Raw genomic sequence first — 8,311 nt, 5'->3', positions numbered from 1 at the left:
GTAATGACATTTGAATAATTTCTATCTTTGTGTTACTATGAATAATGCTGCTAATATACATTTGTGATTAACTTTCTATGTGCATATATGCTTTTACTTCCTTTTGTTATATACTTAGACCATTGATGAGGATTCTATCATTTCAGTAGCACGAGAAACTGAAAGTGTAAATAAGGACTAAAAGGTATAATAGATAATGTGAAATAGGAAGAAAAGGTACAAAGGGGAAGGGGAAGTGGGAGGGGTAGGGGAAAGGAAAGAAGGGAATGGAATTAATATGAGAAAAAGAAAAAATGGAAACAAAGTCTTTGTAGATAGGGAGGGGTGAAGGGGTTGGAGGGAGGGCAGGAGAATGGGAAAAATAAGAATCAAGATGGATTAGGTAAAGGAGCAAATTTCCAATGATGAATGTCATTATATTGTATACTTTAAATGTAGCAATAAAAGTAATTTTATAAAAGGAACTATCAAACTGTTTCCTGTGGTGGCTGCACTATTTTATATTTGGACCAGAATGTAGAAGTGTTCCTGTTCTCTGAATCACCACCAACACCACTGCTTTTCCATTTCTTTGATTAAATGAATACTTCTGTGAAGTGGTACCTAATTGTCGTTATGATTTGTACCCTTGTAATAACTAATGATTATTATTTTCGTGTTCTTGTTGATCATTTCCATATCTCCTTTGGAGAAATGTCTATTCCATTTCTTTTTCCATTTTAAATTGTTTATTTTTCCCTTTTTTTGAAATGTAAAAGATCTTTACCTCCAGTGAGCATTAAATCTTTACTAGAAAAATACTTTGTAGAACTCTATTTCTGTACAGTTTTTTTTCACATAGTTGATGGCATCATTGGTGACTGAAAACTTTCAGATTTTTGGTGATACAGTCTGTCTTTGTATCTCTTTGTCTTCAATGCTTTTGATTTTATATTGAAGAATCTGTTGCCAGTTCCAAGGTCATGAAGATTTATTCCTGCTTTCTTCTAAATTTTTATCCAAATCATTGATAGATTTTGATTTAATTTTTACAAAGTGGATGCTATGGTGTGAATATTTATATCCCCAAAAAATTTATGTTGAAATTTCCACTCTCTGTTAAGGTGATGGTATTAAGAGGTTGTGGCTTGGGAAGGTAATTAGGTCTTGAAGGTGGAGCAATATGATTTGGAAATAAACGCCTTATAAAAGAGACATGAAGCCAGGTGTGGTACAGCACATCTGTAATCCCAATACTCTGGGAGGTTGAGGCTGGAGAATCTTTACTTCTTGCCCAGTCTGGCCAAATCAGTGAAGTAGTGAGACCTGCCTCAATAAAGGGGAGGTGGGGAAACAGACAGAGAGAGAGAGAGAGAGAGGAAGAAGAAGGAGGCGGAGGAGGAAGGGATGGGAGGGGAGGGGAGGGAAGGGAAGGGGAGGGAAAAACATGTAGCTCTGGGTTTAATGCCAACTAGTGAAAAAAATGTCCTGAGAGATTTCTTACCCCTTCTACCATGTGAGGTTAGAGTAAGAAGACAGCTGTCTCTGAGAAAGACAAGACATTGAATCTGCTGTTCTCATCTTGTGCTCCTCAACTCTAATAAAACTGATAAATACATTTCTGTACTTTATAAGCTATCTAGTTTCTGTCATTTTGCTACAGCATCCCAAATGAACCAACATATCAAATGCAAATGTCTCTAAGTGCCTTTGTTGGCATGTAGGAATGCATTTGTCCCAATATCATTTGTTGAAATTTTTCTCTCTCCGCGTACCATCTTGTCAGTATCCTGAGAGAGATTTCCTGAAATGGTTGCTCCAAAAGAAAAGAAAAAATTTACAAAGTGTCTTTCTCTTTAAGTTCCCTCCACCACTGACCCCCTTAACCACACGTGGGTTGAATCAATGGTCTGTCTGTTCCTGCTACTTGGCAATCAATAGCAGCGATCAAAATGTGCAACCTGAATTTTTGGAGGACAAGATTCCTATTTACTACTCTGCTACCAGGAATTCATATTAGGACTGTGGCCTGACAGTCCCATAAGCATCCTTGGGGGATGTTAGCCTCAATGGGAACTTCAAAATTCTCTAATTTTTATGAATGTTTCTTTATGAAGTACTCCCCTTGATGCTGCAAGCATTCAAACAGAATTCAGAATTTCACTAGCACTGCTTCAGACAGTTCTTGTAAACTCAATAGTCATTGTGGTGTAGAGAGCACATCTGGAGCTTTCTAATTTACCAACTTCTTTGATGGTCAGGTTTCATATGATGTTGATAACAAAGTACACCATTTTAGAAATAATCTGAGAAATACTTTTTCTTTAGAAAAACATCATTTTGGTTTTATTTTTAATTGAAATCATTATTCTTGGATACTGCAATGGGAACTTTCAGGGGAAATGCTATCCTGGCTACATGAAATTGGATCGACAGCAGGACTAGAAGAAAATAGTTATTTTCCTCCAGATATTTTGAGGCAATCAGTTTTAGTAAAGTTGACTTATTATTAGAGACATTATTGTCGGAACCTGAAGAGTGGAGCTGGGACAGTGAAGAACAGGATGGATCAGTATCAATTTCTTAATTTACTACACCAGAGAAAGATATTAATCATAAGACACTTGAGATTCCAAAATATCTGGGTAGTATTTAAAGTAAGATTAAGCAATCTGTACAGCTGGAGATTTGTATTCTTTTTATTGTTAATAATGTAAAACTTAAAAGAATATCCTTGCCTGATAAATAAGAGAACTGGCTAATGCAAAATCCCTCTTACATCATTGTTAAACACACATTCATCTCTTCTGACAAGAAATCTATAATTAATGTCTGCACTTCCATAATAGAATTTTCATATGTTTCTGCCAACTATGTTATGAAGGCATCATAAATTTTCTTTTTATAATTTTTATTTGATTTGGGATAGTGTGATTTTACTATTTGCTGTGGTGGGAAGAGATTAACTCAAATATTTAGTAAATATTTCACATTCTGGCATATTCACTAAAAAGAAATAAATTATTAGGAGAAAACCTGTTTATGTTGATTTGTTATTATTCCACTTGAGTCTTATTCCCTATTGCGTTCTGTGTGTATATACACACTCTGGACATATATATATATATATTTTCCTGCATTATTGTATGATTAATATAACATTTATTACATTAAATGCTAATGTAAGAGAGATTCTGTTCAAGGCTGTGCTACTGTGATATGAATGAGAATGTTACCTCAAGGACAAAATTTAAAGGTACACCAGCAAAACTCACTAAACAAGAAAATAATATTTAATGTAATATTTAAAAAATAAAAATCAATGAAAAATAAATCATGATAAGCAAAATATCAACATTCAAAATCCAGACAGGATTAACTTGACGAAACATATTTGAGCTTGAAGCAGAAGGAACATTGAGTGCTGCTACATTAAAAATACTGTTTATCTCAGTTCCTGAATTACTGAGTATTTTTTTCCCTTAAGTTGATGTCTGAGACAGGTACCTTACTCTTCTTACATTATTTTTGCTGGATCTGAATTTTTATTCTTCTGACAAACTTTGGCTATCTAGCCAAGGAAGTAGCAAAATTAATCTATTGTTTGCTCAGCAAGAATTTTACATTTAGAATTTGTCTTTCCTAACAACTGAAGTTATTGAATGTTGTCATTTAGTTTTAGAAGAAGTGTATTTTACTAATGTCAGTAGAAAGTTTAATATGAAGAACTGGGCCAGAAACCTAGTGCTAATCAATTGTCTCAGAGCTTGACTATATCCAAAAGAACAAAAGAAATGGTGTACCCACGTGGGCAAACATTAAATGCTCGTCCCAAAAGCAGTAAAGCAATCAGGGTGGGCCTAGCCAGAAGATACAATAAAAGAGAAAAATGACAGAATCTAAATTATTTCTGTTATTCTTCTCTTCTCACCACAAAAAACTGAGAGGGTACATACCTAATGAATGTCAAAGAATGTGATAAATTGATTAATCACCAATATATTGGTTAATCACCAATATAGATTTATGAGCACAGACTTGACAAAGAAACCACCATGAAAAATTTTTAATATTCATCCATCATTTATCCATCTATTCATTAGTCTTACAAATAGAAACAAACACATCAAAACATAAGGTGAGCGCTTGAACTACAAGTAAATTATTTCTGTAAACGACACATTGCCATTGTTGCTCCCTAAGCTACTGCCTTGTTGCTCTGGCCATCTCATTGCTCTTGCCACCCCCGAAGCAGTTCTGGAACTTCTCTCTTGCATCTTTAATTGGGGTGAAGTGATTTCCTTGGGGTCTTGAACTGATTCAAAATGTGTACTTTTTATGATCATTTTGTGGAAGAACCAGAAGTTTCAAGCTGCAGGATTTGGCAAATGGGGCAGATGAGGACATACTGTAATATTTTTACTAATCCAACTTTCCCTCTGGTGGCACTGGGTAACAGCATTCACTGCATTTTTGATCACACATTATAAAGAACTCAGAAAAAGGACTTCCAGAACTGATTCAGAAAGTGGCAAGGAAGATGGGGCAAGTGTGTTCAAAGCAAGGGGGCATATTTTGATGAGGATTAATGGCAATGTGTCTTTTACAGTACTAATTTTTTATCTAAACATACACTGTAGTTCTTGATCAGACCTTTTATGAGTCAAAATCTGTTGGTATGAAAAATCAGTAATCACATAGGAAGCTAAAATGTAACTATGAAACTGCCAAAATTGCATATGAGTAATGAAATCTGAATTATACATGTGAGGAAATATAGAATTCATGTAAATTAACTGGAGAAACAGTACTTCAACCAAATAGTGTAAGGATAAATCCAGAATATATTTGCATCAATACTAACTCTAGTCATTAACTTTATTTTTCACAAGAAAAGGCATTATCAAAAATAAATGATTATATATATATATACATGAAGTATACTGTAAGTAATGAAGATGAGTATTTTTACTCAGATTAAATCTTGTAGTATTAAATTAGTATTCAGTATATCATATGAACTCATAGTTTGCACAACTATAGATATAAATATGTCTGTATATACTTATTTCTCATCTATTTATCTATTTTATACATGTTTTTCAAGGGTTGTGCAGCCTGAAAGCTTAGAAGCAAGACATTTTGGTATTAGTGGTCATAAATTCTAAATATTGGTGTATAAATGCCATTCTCCAAAAAAAGAATGAGGCCTTACTGAAGACAATGCTTAATTCTAGAGCTGATATATGCAGATAAAGGATGAGCCTGTAGCATTATGTGGCGTCCCAAAGTAAAGCAATTTCAAAAGAGAATTTGGGATGAATTATCCTAGCCATCCTGATACTGGTCCTAAGTCAAAAGCTAGACTACTTTAAACAGCACAGAAAATTCTGGTAGTCCTAAATGAAAATATAAATAAATATTCATTTGAATCTAATGATATAAACTGAAAACTGAACAGGTAAATAGATGAAAAAGAATAAATAGCTCTATTTTACAGAATAATTCCAATCAATAAATGTAGAAAGATTAGATATAAATAAAAACATCACCATTAGAATGGCACAAAAATTGTTATAGATAGGATACATTAATGGATGAGTACACCAAAATCTGAGGAATAGAATATTTGCACAATCTCAAGGTAATTGATCATAAACTACATATTAAGAAGAAAAGAGATAACTTCACAAAGAAAAAACCCAGCAGACACCACCTTAAAAAAATGACTGAATATAATTTGAGGTTTAGAGGGATTAGGAGATTAACTCAATATCTTTTAGTCATAAAATTAATTTTGGAAATATAATTCAATGTCAGGTTTGTACTTCAAATTATATTGACAATTGCTATTTTGGGTAATCTCTGAGTTAACTGGAAAAAAAAAGCATTTTGTCTAATTTATTTCACTTAACATTATAGTCTCAAGGTGCATACATCTTCCTACAAATGACTGAATTTTATCTTTTTTATTGGAGAGTGGTACTCCATTGTGTGAAAGTACTATATTTTCTTTATACATTCATCTGTTATTTTTTTACTTAAAAATTATGTTTGGAGTATATGTTTGGATATATGGACATGTTTGGAGTATATGTTTGCATTTCTTGTATCAAATTACACATGTATATTACACATTTTTATGGCTTGTACCTAGATGGTCCCCCCCAGAGCTTCACCTACACATTGGTGGAGGTATTCAGAACTGGCTAGATCTAGGGTATGTGATACTGTGATTAAGGGTGTGTGATACTAAATTAGTCCATTGGTTTGTTTATCACAGTTCTAGGTTGGTTAATGGGAAGCCCTACCTTAAGTGTAGGTTGCACCAGTCAATAATAGGTTTATAGCCTGGGTGGACTACAAGGGGGAAAAGAGGAAGACAGGCTTGCTGCTTGCTGCTTGCTGCTTGTTGCCTTCTGCCTGCCACATCATGACCTGTTTCTCTTCTGTGATGCCCTTCTGCCATGCCGCCTTGCCTCAGAGCCAGGTGGCTATGGACTGAAACCTCTGGAAACTGTTAGATGAAATAAACCTTTCTTTCTTTAACTTCTGGGTGTCAGGTATTTTGTTCTACAATGAGAAAAATAATGCAGACACATATCATAGTACCCTTTTTCATCTACTTCCCCTCTCCTTCCACCTCCCTCTTTCCATCTTTTTATCCCTTTCCTGTATGAGAAAGAGCTGTTAATGGATATATAGCTGCTTCCAGCTGTAGCTATTATGACTTGTGCTTCTATTAACATGAGTATAACTTTCTATATGTTTTCCATTTCAAACTATACTTCTTTGGCATTCTAGACCTCACTGGGATCATCCACCACAGAGACAGGAATCTGAAATACTGAGAATATAAGGACCATCAAGCCAAAAGATACTCATATATACTAACAATTTTGCATAGCCATACACTGAAGTTCAAAGTCTTCCCTCACATGTGGAAGACTTTGCACATCTACTTCTGTCTACCTCTCTTTCATCCATTAATCTTAGGTTTTGCTCAAGCTACTCTATCCATATTGGCATTCACAATACTTTTTGAAAGTCTATACTCAGCCAATGCAGAACCTGGCCAAAGATGCTCTCTCAGCCGTGGACTCTCATCCCCAAAATAAGTACATTATTTATTCCCTTCACTTCAATCATATTTCTGCTTATCTGTCTGTTTTCACCAGAGATCTGATATTCCCAATTTTTCCAAGCTAAAATAGCATTCCCAATACTTCCTCTTTATCTCTTTCTTTCTCTCTTATCTTTTTTATTTCTCATTTCTGCTTGACAATATAGAATATATTTTTCCATTTATTTCTAATTTCCTTTGTCATAATTTAAACTTATTGAAAAAAAAGGCTTTTTAATGGGATTGTTGGTCCAGAGAAGATTAGCCAATTAGTAGGCCCAATGGTGTATTTCTTGAAGGAGTAATTATATAAAATTATATTTTTAATTAAATAAAAACTTTGGCTGTGGGGAAAGAGGAACACAACTCCACTGCTGGTGGGAGTGTAGACTGGTGCAACCATAGTGGAAATCTGTATGGAGAAACCTCAAAGAACTAGGACTGGAAGTCCCATTTGACCCAGCTATTCCCCTGCTGAGTATCTTCCCCAAAGAATTAAAAGAATCATACCAGAGTGATATATGCACACCCATGTTCATAGCAGCACAATTTGTAATAGCTAAAACTTGGAAGCAGCCCAATTGCCCATCAACTGGAGACTGGATAAAGAAAATGTGTTTTTTAAATAAAATGGAGTACTGCTCAGGCATAAAAAATGAGAAATTAGAGACATTTACTGCTAAATGGCTGCACATTGAGGCCATTCTCTTAAGTGAAATAAATAGGACACGCATGTGTCAATATTAAATAGTTTCTCTAGTATGAGAAACTGAAAGTGTAAATAAGGACTAAAAGGTATAATAGATAATGTGAAATAAGAAGAAAAGGGGCAAAGGGGAAGAGGAAGTTGGAGGGGTGGGGGAAAGGAAAGAAGGGAATGGAATTAATATGAGAAAATTAAAAAATGGAAACAAAGTCTTTATAAATAGGGAAGGATAGAGGGGTTGAAGGGAGGGCAGGCGAATGGGGAAAAAACAAGAACCAAGAGAAATTATGTAAAGGTGCAGATTTCCAACAATGAATGTCATTATATTGTATACCTTAAATGTACCAATAAAATGAATTTAAAGCAAACCAAAAACTTTGGACTATCACTTTTCCCAGACTTTGTTTTTTTGTGGTATTTACAGCTACAGAGAACATTCTGACCATTACTGATGTGACTGTTCTCTTAGGTTGTTTGAGCCACTCTGGCTATTCTGCAAGCCT

This window comes from Heterocephalus glaber, unplaced genomic scaffold (assembly GCF_053883595.1).
Source record: "Heterocephalus glaber isolate CG9 unplaced genomic scaffold, H.glaber_assembly_v1.0 deba00001509, whole genome shotgun sequence".
Classification (NCBI taxonomy): Eukaryota; Metazoa; Chordata; class Mammalia; order Rodentia; family Bathyergidae; genus Heterocephalus; species Heterocephalus glaber.
Note: the sequence above shows the minus strand (reverse complement) of the source record.